This window comes from Arvicola amphibius, chromosome 7 (genome assembly GCF_903992535.2).
Source record: "Arvicola amphibius chromosome 7, mArvAmp1.2, whole genome shotgun sequence".
Taxonomy (NCBI): domain Eukaryota; kingdom Metazoa; phylum Chordata; class Mammalia; order Rodentia; family Cricetidae; genus Arvicola; species Arvicola amphibius.
This window is the reverse complement of record NC_052053.1, coordinates 33,093,318-33,105,159: the sequence shown is the minus strand read 5'-3', so window position 1 is coordinate 33,105,159 and position 11,842 is coordinate 33,093,318. Positions and strand designations below refer to the sequence as shown.

Sequence of the window (11,842 nt, the reverse complement as noted above, 5' to 3'; positions counted from 1 at the left end):
CAACACTGAAGGAAGTTAGGGCAGGAACTCAGATGAGGAAACTTGAGACAAACAGAAGTCATGGAGAAATCCTGCTTACTATCTAATTCTTCATAACTTACTCAGCCTACTTTCTTAGATATTCCAGGACAAACTGCCTGGGGACATGACAGCCTACAAAGTGGTTGGGTTTTCCTTTGTGAATCATTAATCAAGAAAATGTCACATAGGCTTGCCCACAAGCCAATCTGGAAGAGGAATTTTCTCACTTGAAGCTCCTTTTCCCAGATAACTCAAGCTTGTTTCAAGTTGACAAAAACCTAACCAAGACAAGTAATTTCTTGTGAACGTGGGAATTACATTTTGATACTGAAAATCTTTCCAAGATCTCACATGATATTTGACACAAAATGCCAAAAGATTGCTTACTAAAATTTTCAAAGAAAAGCAAAGACTATGTATATATCGTGATTGTTTAAACCTTGTGTACTGAGAGTTATGAAAATCATCTATATTGTTTGTTAAAATTATTAGCTTGAGATGGGAACAGAGTATTGTCTTTCATGTTTTAAACTTTGTTTCTTTTGTTTTCTCATCTGGTCATCAAATTTCCACAGTCTTCTTTACTAGTCTCATAATACCCATAGCTTCACTTTTCACAGTTTCAGTTGCCTACAATCAATTGTAGCCTACAAATATTAAATGGAAATTTCCAGAAAACATAATAATTTTAATACAATTTTAGTAAAGTATATTCTTCACATAATAAGTTATATTGCAGATAAACCTACACTAAATTATAATAAATAATTTTACTAAAATCTATTTAGTAAAGCATATTGTGAGTCAATCTACTATGATTAAATTGATTTAATGATTAGTTATTACTTTAAATCTCTTACTATGATTTATTTATAAATGGAACTTTTATTAAAAGTGTTGTTGCAGGACCTCATAGAAGGGAGCTGTAACCTTTCAAAATTCCCGGCAGCCCAGTCACATAATGTTGGAAGGCACGTGGAGCAAAGGGATCAAGCTCTAATGGAAACACTGGAAAATTCTGTCAGCTTTTGAACCCCACCACACCGATAGTGAATGATTGCTAAAGAACAAGGATGCTGCATGGTACAGAGACATCTTAAAATCTGCAAGGCTGTCCTTGAGTTTCTGTTTCCTGACGGCATGTCTATGATTCCCGCCAGTACTTCCATGCCTCCTGCTAGTACTTCTGTGTTTCCTGCTAACACTTCCGTGGTTCCTCACCAAAGACTATGAATATGTTCAGACATTCTGACAAAAGTGTGGTGGGAACTATACGTGTATTCTGTCTCAGATGCTTATTGGGTTAACTCTAATCCCTTGGATAAATCCCTTGTGCACACTTGGATTTATACCGAGAACATATTAGAAACTGTCTCTCTTATAGTGATGCCCTCGCTAAAACTTTGGCATCCTTAACACCAATTAAATTTGGAATTTATCTGGCTAAATAGGTTTCCTTTACTACTAACCTACCAAGTAGGCAATTCTGACTTCTAGTTATTCTTATTCCCAAGAATAATCTCTAAAAAACTAAGGATTAAAAGTTTTATAAGATTTATCAAAAACAATAGGACATTCTTGAATAATCAAGAAGAAACACTTGAATTTTCCTGTAATGAGGAAACTAAATGCCAAGATCATTTGTAATTCCCACTTTTGCAGATAGATGCAACTAACATGTATTATACTTTCCATGCGCTGCAAAAATATATTTGGAAATTTTACACATATACTTTCACACTATTATACATAAAAGTCCAGGTATTAGTTACTGCTACAAGTAGTACTTATATAGTATGTGCCAGCTTCTTAACACACATGGTAAATGCTAACTTAATAACTTAAGAACCTGTAGATCTGAGCACAGGGGACAGTGGTAAGCACTTTAGTTAGCACATCAACAGATTCCTCAGCCCGTGAATTCTGTATATTTGCTTAGAAGAGTACTGCATGAATGGCAAATAAAAAAAGGATTTTTCAGACTATTATGGGTATAGTGCCTAGGGGGCCAGGCTGGCAGCCAGTCCTTCTGTGGCCTTTCCTGGAACTCCCACGAAGTCTGTGAACCTGGTGTAGGTACAGATCTGCCTCATGAAAACTGTGTGCTCAAGAAGCTGCAGGGACTTCTGATGGCGTAAATCACAAACAATCCCACACCAGTTTGGAATTATGATTAATAGAATGGTTATTTATTTAAAGGGGAAAAAACTTACAGATCACCGTCCCAGACAACAGCCCTCTGCGCAATCAGGAAGGGAGCCTAGTCGTCAGAAGTGGAGCCGGAAGCCAGAGAGCGAGCGGAGGGAAGTGGCCGCATTTTTAAAAAGAGAGACCACGCCCCAATGGGCTGGTATGTCAGCGGCTATTGGCTGAAGGAGCAGAAGGAGCTCCTGCAACAGACTTCAAGAGATGGAAAGGGTACCAGTGACAGATGAAGAGAAAACAATGTCTACCAGCCTAAAATATCTTTCCCTGGGAATTTCGATGTTTTGAACTACCAGTTTGGTAATAACGGTATGTTATTCTAGGGCTTTAAAAGAGGAGGGTCCTTATTATCTATCTTCTACAGCAGGGGATGTGGCATATTTTTTAAGATAATGACCTGCAACTTTTTAGCCTACAAAGCCAGGAAGACTACTATGAGAACACCTAATCAAGTTACTGCATGATGAAATTCTTAATAAACTCATGGAAACACTTGAGCTTGCCATTCCATCAGGGATGCACACTCTTCTGAATAATTTATCCTATGTGGCACTGACAAACCTAGATGCAGTCACTTATCAGGCTACATATCAGTTGAAAATACTTACCACACAATTATTTTCTGTCTCAATGCTTGGTTTAAAAAAAAAAATGTGTGTACCAGTGTCCCTAGTAATTCTGATGGGAGGCGTTCCATTTGAACAGTATGATCAATTTTAACATGATGATATTGTCACAGAATCCACAGAAGTCCTTTTTGCAAGATTAATGTTGAGATTCCGGAGGCACCGTCATGACTAACCAGTTAAAGATATCACATGAATATGTGTTAGTGAGATTTCCTGCAGGTTTGAGATCATGACCACACAAGAAAGTAGCTGCTATTAGAAGGCAAAAAGGAGTTCTGTGGATTCTGGGACAATATCATCATGCTACAACTTATCATACCGTTGAAATGATTTGAAAATACGTAGACTTCAGGATAAAATGTGTACATCATCTGGAAGCTTGGAAGTGTGTCTGGGGGCGAGGGTTAGAGAGACACTGGAAGGGGCCTGCAGTCTGAAATCATAATGACTTCACGCTTTTGGTTGCTGCACAACTGTCCAGCACAGCCTTCGCAAGAGCACACAAATGCAAATACCAGTGTTTGCAAGGTAGATCGACTTACTCTTATCAAATGTTGTTAATAGTATTCTTTCTATACAAATATATCAAATTACATGAATTATTCAAGATTGAAAAATATAATTGCCACTAAAGCTGTGAACAAGCAAATATAATTTAAAACCAAAATTAAAAAAATGGGAAAAAATGGCTACAGAGAAGCCATGGAGCATAAGGCAAGTGGAAGTGTTAAATAAAAAATAAAAAAGGAAATAAAAAACGGTTCCTTGACTTTCTACCATCTCTGATGTTCGTTTTCATCTAGCTTAGAAAACTGTCTGTCGTAGAACAGAGGGATCTGTTGGATGGAGGGAGAAGGATGGTAGAATATGATGAAAATTCAGAGATGCTCTTTCCATTCTGAGGGTGACCACAGCGAGACCCCATCATACAGCAGCCCTCCTTAATAACTGGCTTCCCTACAGTGTAGCGTCAATTCTTGATTCCAAAGACCTTCACGGAACCGAATGAGCATTGCGAGCACATAGAGTGTCTGGGGAGTGAAGAGAATGGGCCTGTGCTCCCCGCACTCTGTGCAGCACGCAGTCTGCTGTGTCCTCAGGTGTTTCCTTCTCCGCAAGCTGCTCGATGTTTTACGGAAGACGATGGCATTTCATCTGAAAGCATTTGGTAAATGTTCTTGGAGTCTAGGAGGCTGTAATTTAACAAATGGCTTCCTCGCGCAAACTAGAAGCATGATATAGAATGATTGACATCTGTGCCAACATTTGAAAAGCAGCGAAGAGCTTTAAAATATCCAGTAGCTGAGAGCAGGACTCAAGTTAATCAGCGCTGGAAAGTGAGGTTTATGTTGGCAGTATACGATATCTGTCTTATTACTATAATTCTTATGAAGATTTTCTAACATGTCATTAAACAAACATACCAGAAGAATGGTCCCAAAGATCCCAGTGTTTAGATAGCAATAGAATCAAAATACATTATGGTCAGATAATAATTTCCTACTGTTTGATAGAAGACTCAGTTTCTAAAACTTTACCACAGAGGCATGGCCAAAATGTTTATTTAGGAGTGATGGCATTTACATTACAGTCAAAATGGGTCCCACTTAAAATACAGCTGCTTATTTCAGACACTCTCTGCTAAAGGAAACTCATCCACAGTGAAGCTTAGTGTCTTTATCACCTGTCCACAGGTGTACCGAAGTCCTTCCCCCTCCCCCCATTTCTCGTGTTCTATTCCCAACACTCTCTAAAAATAGGACCAAATTTTCTGACATTGTGGGAAAATTACCCAAACTGGTCTTTGTCACAATAGCATTTTGAGAAGTCTTCTTCAAAGCTGAACTCCTGTGCCTGTCTCTTCAGCAGAAACTCGCATGCTTAGCGATGTCATTTAAGATGACTAAGGTCACCTTCCACCTTCGCTTCCATTGCTACGGATGATTGTGAGTACATCCATGTGGTCACAGGCATGTCACTGGGAGGGGATAAATACAATGTCTTTCTAAGGCTAGAGACATATTCTCACTGTCATTTTAGAACACCCCCTCTTTTTTTCTTCTTCTTTGTTTGTTCCTACTCTGCTCCATGGCCCAGTGGAAATGCTAGTACTTCCAATCCTCCATGAGGCTTAGTTCTTGTTTCTACCCTCCTGCTCCTTCTTGTCCTTAGTTTTTACATTCAGAGCCAATATTAAAAGTGACTTGGAGCTGGGCAGTGGTGGTGCATGCCTTGAATCCCAGCACTGGGGAGGCAGAGGCAGGATCTCTGTGATTCCAGGCCAGCCTGGTCTTCAAGAGCTAGTTCCAAGACAGATAGGACTGTTACAGAGAGAAACCTTGTCTAGAAAAACAAAAGCAAAATCAAAAAAAAGAGTGAGAAAAGAGTGAGTTGGTAACATTATTGAAAGGATGTTTAGTCCGGGATTACTGGATTTAGTCCCAGTGTATAAACAATGGTGGGCTTACAAAATAGCAAGTTTTCAATAGATCTGACAGTACTGTCCAGGGTTAAGCATCACAAGATTACAGTGATCTGATATGCACGAGGCAGTGATTCAGACACAAAGACACCATCAAGCTGGACAGACAGACAACTAAACAAACTGAATCTGTAACCAAGGATACAACATAATGCTCCCAAGAAGTACTGCATTACATAGAAACAAAGTCCCTCGACTTAGCAACTAGATCTTCATAAAAACATCCCTAAAGAGAATGGAAGAAAAGAGAAGAAGAAAGCCAGATTACATTCGTTAACAGGAAATTATTAGAGGAGACAATGCACCACTTTGTTGAAAAAGATTTCCTGGAAATTGGTAAACACTGGGTGGTAGCTAGTGGAATGTCAGGTGTCAAGAGAACATTTGCTTCCCTTCCTAGAAGATGATCTATTTACTGTGATCTATTTACAGCTACCCTGAAGGAATGCTACGCTTTCACTCTTGCAGGTTTGGTTTTTAAAGTTTTTAAACCAACTTTTAAAATGAAAATACTACCGAGGAGAATAGGCTCTTAGTAAAATCTGTCAGTTGTCAGTTAACACCTTAGCAGGGCACAGGATGCTGTGAGATGCCAGGAACAGACAGGAGAACGCTGCTCCTGACGAGGTGGGAGAGCACCCAATATCCGCTGCTTCACAGTTGCGCCTGGGAGTCAGCCAGAGAATCCCAGCTGGTCCCGCTTTGACAAACAATCTCCCTCTCCTCCAATCGCCTGGAATAGAGAAACACAAACAGGCCTCTGCACATTCCTCTTCTCTCAATAAGATCCTTGTGCAAGTAAATAAGGATGGAGATTACAGAAGTGAACTGTGAGTTACATCAATGCAAGTGTGATTATTCAAATCGCACCAAAAGGATTCATCTTAGTGAAATGTGGTTCAATGAAAAAGGATGCTGTCCATTTTTTCCTTGCTCTATACATCTCCTCCACCTCCCTTCTACTCTCTCCTCCCACAGAAACATTCAGCATTACTTACAATCATGGGTGTTATGAGGAACTTTCTATATTTGTTCTATGTGTTTACACGCCTATATTTAAACATAATGCACGTATGGAATCCAGTTGCTTGGCGGTCTTGCCAAGAACTATTTTCCATAGTCTAAAATACATTTGTGGCTGGGAATTAGATTATGGGCGTCCCACAAATTCTTAATAATATTAACAATAATGACGACTGGTAATAATAACAATAAGAATAGCTAACATACAGTAAGTATTCAGCATGTTCTGGATAAGGCAGGGAGCACTGTAGAAGAAGCTGCAGGCAGGCCTGCTTTTCATCCTACCCGGCTTCCGCATAGCTAGCTTATGCCCCAAAATAACAACACACAAACTGTATTCATTTAAACACTGCCTGGCCCATTAGTTTCAGCCTCTTATTAGCTAATTCTCACATCTTGCTTTAACCCATATTTAGTCATGTGTGTAGCACCACGAGGGGTAGCTTACCGAGAAGATTCTAGCCTGCATCCATCTCGGAGAGGAGAGTCATGGTGACTGCTTGAAGCATCTGCCTCACTTCCCTCTTCCCAGCATTCTGTTCTGTCTACTCCACCCACTTAAGGGCTGGCCTATCAAATGAGCCAAGGCAGTTTCTTTAGTAACCAATGAAATCAACTCAAACAGAAGACCCTCCCACATCAGAGCACTTTATCATTATTTTAGTTTTACAAGTAACAATTATTTAAATGTATTATTGTAATTAGAGGAAAAAGGACACAAATAAAAGATCTCATAACTAATCTTCTCAATCCCCAAGACCTTCTTTGGCATGGCCATTTTTCTCATTTAGGAAATGTCCTTCTAAGAATGTCCTCAATGTACCTATAAGAACACATAAAAATTGAATTTTCTGGCTTACTCTTGGTTGCCAGTTTTCATGGTAATCATCAGGGTCTCTCCAATACATGCCTGCAAAACTTTTGAGCCTTTTTAACGTTTGCACATGGCCATGATAATCTATCCTGAGGTCATATCATAGGTCAGCAAGCTGTAATGTTTCTGACCAACAACAAGTTAGGTCTACTTTTCACTACAATAACAACAGCATAATAAATACATCAGGTGGGCCCTTTGCACATGCGTCCATCTCCCTTCAGTTGGCAGGAGGAAGAGTTGCAGATCAAAGAACACGAAGGACAGTTACCTACCACTGTTCCTTGTACCAGACCAACAATGATTCTCATAGTCTACTCCATGTTGTTTGGTCTGGGATCAGACTATCACAGAAGAGCTTGTGACTGAGGTTAAAGCAACGGTCCAGCTTAACACCTCGGTGACAACAGTGAGAATATGTAAAAGTGAGATATGTTTTTAAAATATATTAGTGTGACAGGCAGAAATCTTGAGGGCTTTTACCCCTAGATTAAGAATTTTAGCCAACTGGTAATGGCAGGAAGGAGAATTAGCCTTTCTAAGGGATAAGATCCTTTATGGGTTGTCTAGTGTAGAATGATCAACCTTGAAACCATATGTACACCAATGACAAAAAACAGACTCAGAAGGTTGTACTTATATATGTGTGTGCATATACACACTAAAACTAACAATCATAGAAAAGGCGGCTATCAACATGAGAGTGGGGGATGCATGTTAGTGGGTATAAGGAGAGCAGCTGGGAGGGACTGGATGGAGAAAAGGGAGGGGGACTGATGTAATTCTATTTCAATTAAAACATTAAAATAAATGAGACATTCATTCTTTCCTATGCAATTATGGAGACAGTGCAACCATGGGAGATGTCAGGTACTACTTGTATTACTTTGTTAAGGCCACTTTAATGAAGCACTGTAGACTAGTTGAAGTAATAGAACTATGATCATTGGACTTATTATAGTTTTGGAAGGTAGAAAGCAAGGTATTGGTAGGACTGGTTTCCTCTCAGGACGACAGAAGAGGACCTCTTCCAGTCTTCCTCCTTGTCCCACTCTCTTCTTCTGAGTCCCCACACTATATACCCCACATGTGTTTCTGTGCTTAGATTTTCTCTTTTATTGGTGTTCAAATAAACATGTCACTCATACTGGTAAAATGTTTAACCCTAAGGGCCTCACTTTGACTTAATTACCTCTTTGGACCTTATCTGCAAAATATAGCTGTATTATGAGGTCCTAGGTGTTAGAACTGCAACATGTAAATGGGGGCAGGGATTCATGACATCATCTCATGTTCAGAGTCTCAACCTTAGGACAGAAGGAGAAATGAGAACATCACAGCAATCGTCCCTGAAGGTAATATCCAACCCAGATAGAAGTTTGAGTAAAAGGAAATCCAACTAAATATTTCAAGGAAAGATCAATGGAATATGAAATCATAATTTCCTAATTTTAAGGTCTTTAGGTAATTTTTTAATAATAGATTTTAATGAAAGCTTGAAAGCTTAAGAAAATTTACTAATGTTATCGTCATTTAGTGTTGTTGTATTTTAATCTTAGAGTGCAGATTCCTGGAACAAAGTGTTAAATCAAGTGATGGAATTTAACATCACCATGGAAACAAACCAGCCCAATGTGCGCCCAGGTGACTCCTGTCTTGAGACACCACACCCTCTTTGTGACCGTCTCCAAACCAGGGACAGATACCCTCAGACCAGATTCTCCTCCAGAGTGTAGAGTCAGTGACAAGGAAAAAAAGGGCTCGATCCCAAACTGAAGAGACTAAGGCTCCAAGGGGCCAGAGTAGTGCAGCATGGAATGAATCCTGAAGAGAAACATCAGAGATCTAGAGCCTGCCACCTTACACTGCATGTATGCAAGCTAATTATTTGCCTTTGCAAAATGCTGTTAGGATATCTAGGATGTTAAGGGGAAGATACGTGAAAGGTAGATGGGAAGACAGTGCTGTTTGTAAACTCTTCTGGAAATTGAAAGTTTCCTCCAAATAAAATATTAAATTTCAAAATAGAAAAAGAAAAATATTTCCAGAATAATACCAATTTAAGTTCAACCTAAAGATTAACTCACATGTACTCACTCATAAGTGGTTTTTAAACATAAAGCAAAGAAAACCAACTTACAAATCACAACCCCAAAGAATTTAGACAACAATGAGGTCACTAAGAGAGACATACATAGATCTAAACTACATGGGAAGTAGAAAAAGAAAAGATCTCCTGAATAAGTTGGGAACATGGGGACCTTGGGGAGGGTTGAAGTGGAGAGGGGAGAGGTAGGGAGAGAAGCAGAGAAAAATGTAGAGTTCAATAAAAATCAAAGAAAAAAAGATTAAGTCACAAAGGAATTTGTGATATGTAGGGTGGCTCTCTTTTCACAGTGGTACCGAAAATGGTGGTAAAGCCTCAAATGTCAGGCAAGCATCTACCGTGGAACTACACCACCAACCTTTTTGTTGTTTGTTTTATTTCCTTCCTCCTTTTGTTAATCTTTTAATCGAGTTTGATCAAAGCCTCTAGTGCATAACTTATGCAGTTCATTTTATGTATTTTGCAGTTTCAAATTTTTGAAGTTATATTTTTATAAGTTTCTTGCTAGTGATTGCTGATTTATAGTCAAGCTATTGTGGTTTTGCAAATCAATATAACATTCATATGAAAAATTTACTGAAGTCTGTATCAAAGTTGTAGTGTTTCTCAATTATTCTGTCAGAATTTTCTAAACCTGGTTATAAAATTTGCAGTTATTATTATTTTTCTAGTATTCATAGTCTTTAAATTTATTTAATTAGTTAAGTCCTGCAACATAAGGTAGAATAATATCAGTGATAACCATTATCCTGCCTTTATATGCAGTATCTATTTTACTATTGAATGGTTTCATGTTTTTTCTTTTCCATACAGAATTTGAAGAACTCAGTTTTTTCCTCAGATACTATTAGTAGTATTACAACATTTGAAAATCATATTTGATATTTTTCTTGTTAGAGCCAAAATAATGCCATATTTAGTTTTAACTAAAACAAAATAATTTTTCAGAAAGCTTTAATTTGAATTTTATCAAACTCATTTTTTTTTCAGAAAAAAAAATTGTACTCTGTTTTCCAAATTTTCTTAGGATATCTCTCAAGCATCTCAAGAAAAAAAATAATTTTGATAGTGATGAATTCTCTGAGTACCTTTATACTTCAGTCTGTTTTAACATTACATCAAAAGAAATCAACCTTGTAAATTATACCCCCTTCACCCAGTATTTTGAAGGAAATCTTCACTTAATACCTTTTCTCCATATAGAATGTCTGAGGTCCCTCAGGATTTTCCTTTAGATTAAACTACAATTTTGTTCTCAGAGGAAGTTCAGGACTTTCTGTCATTTATATCTGACATTCACTAGGGGAAATCTTAGGACTCCCTTTCCCTTTCCATATAGATGTCCATAAGTCCTTCTTCATATTAATGTATCAGCCGATGATTTAAGTATTTTTCCCTTTTATCTCTTTTTGTCATTTACACCTGAAAATTCATCCAAGAGACATTGCAATGCATGAGCTTTACGTCTTAACACATTTGCTAGTGTCTTCAACATTATGCACGCACACACGCACACACACACACCATCTCTTCTGAAACTATTAGGCCGTTGAAATTATTTCGCTATACTCCTTATCTCTTCATTTCCTTTTGTATCTTTGATCTTGTTGATATTTGGCTTATATTATGAAAGAATTCCTTCCTTCTCTGTTCATTTCACAAATCCACCAGTTAGCTGCACATCGTTCTAGAATGGCAGGGTTTTAAAAATTATTTTTTAAATAATTTGCATTTCTGTTATAGAGCAATATTGTTGCCGGTGTTGTGCATGTTTTTAGCAGACTTGAAACATTTTGTCATAGCTCCAAGAATTTACAGGGGCAACATTAATTTAACCATTTGTTACCACAAATGACATTTATTTATTTCTTTATTTGTCATTTGCCTGTAGAGTACATCTTCTATACTCTCTCTCTCTTTTTTTTTAGTATTTTACTCTAAAAAACATGACCCTAAAGGTCATAATGAAATCCTTAGTTAATCTTAAAAATTACATACAAATATCCCCTAAGTCCAAGCGTAAATATTTTTTTGCAGTAACACTGAGTGAAGAGGCTAATTCTTAGAGCCCATGTTTGCCATGTTTGTGTGGGAGGAGAAAGAGAAGACATAAATTCATAGGTTTTATCTAACAACACTTGTCAATTTGTCATCTACAGATCAGTTTCTCCTAGCAACTGTAAGTGAAAAGAGACCTGTCTTGTTTGGATAGCCAGAGTTTCCATTGGAGAAATAGATTACATCAAAACTCACAAATGCATTTGGCACTGTAAACAGAACAGTTTATACCCAACAAACAATGGAATCAATGAATCTAAGAGGGAGGTCCTGGCAAACAGATCTCTAGCAACTTCATTTTTTGTGCCTTTAGAGGCCTCAAAAGAAATCATATATTTATGATGTGATTCCATTTACTTGTATCTCAGACACAATTTTATTGCATTAGTCTAAAGTTGGCCCCCCTATCTAGCTTTGTCAAGGCTCTATAGAAATCTGATTTT

General features: G+C 37.9%; 1 pseudogene; it reads left to right on the top strand.

Annotated features, from left to right (window-relative positions):
• Positions 1-2,466: 2,466 nt before the first annotated feature.
• On the top strand, positions 2,467-2,946 carry LOC119819709 (annotated as a pseudogene).
• Positions 2,947-11,842: the final 8,896 nt, after the last annotated feature.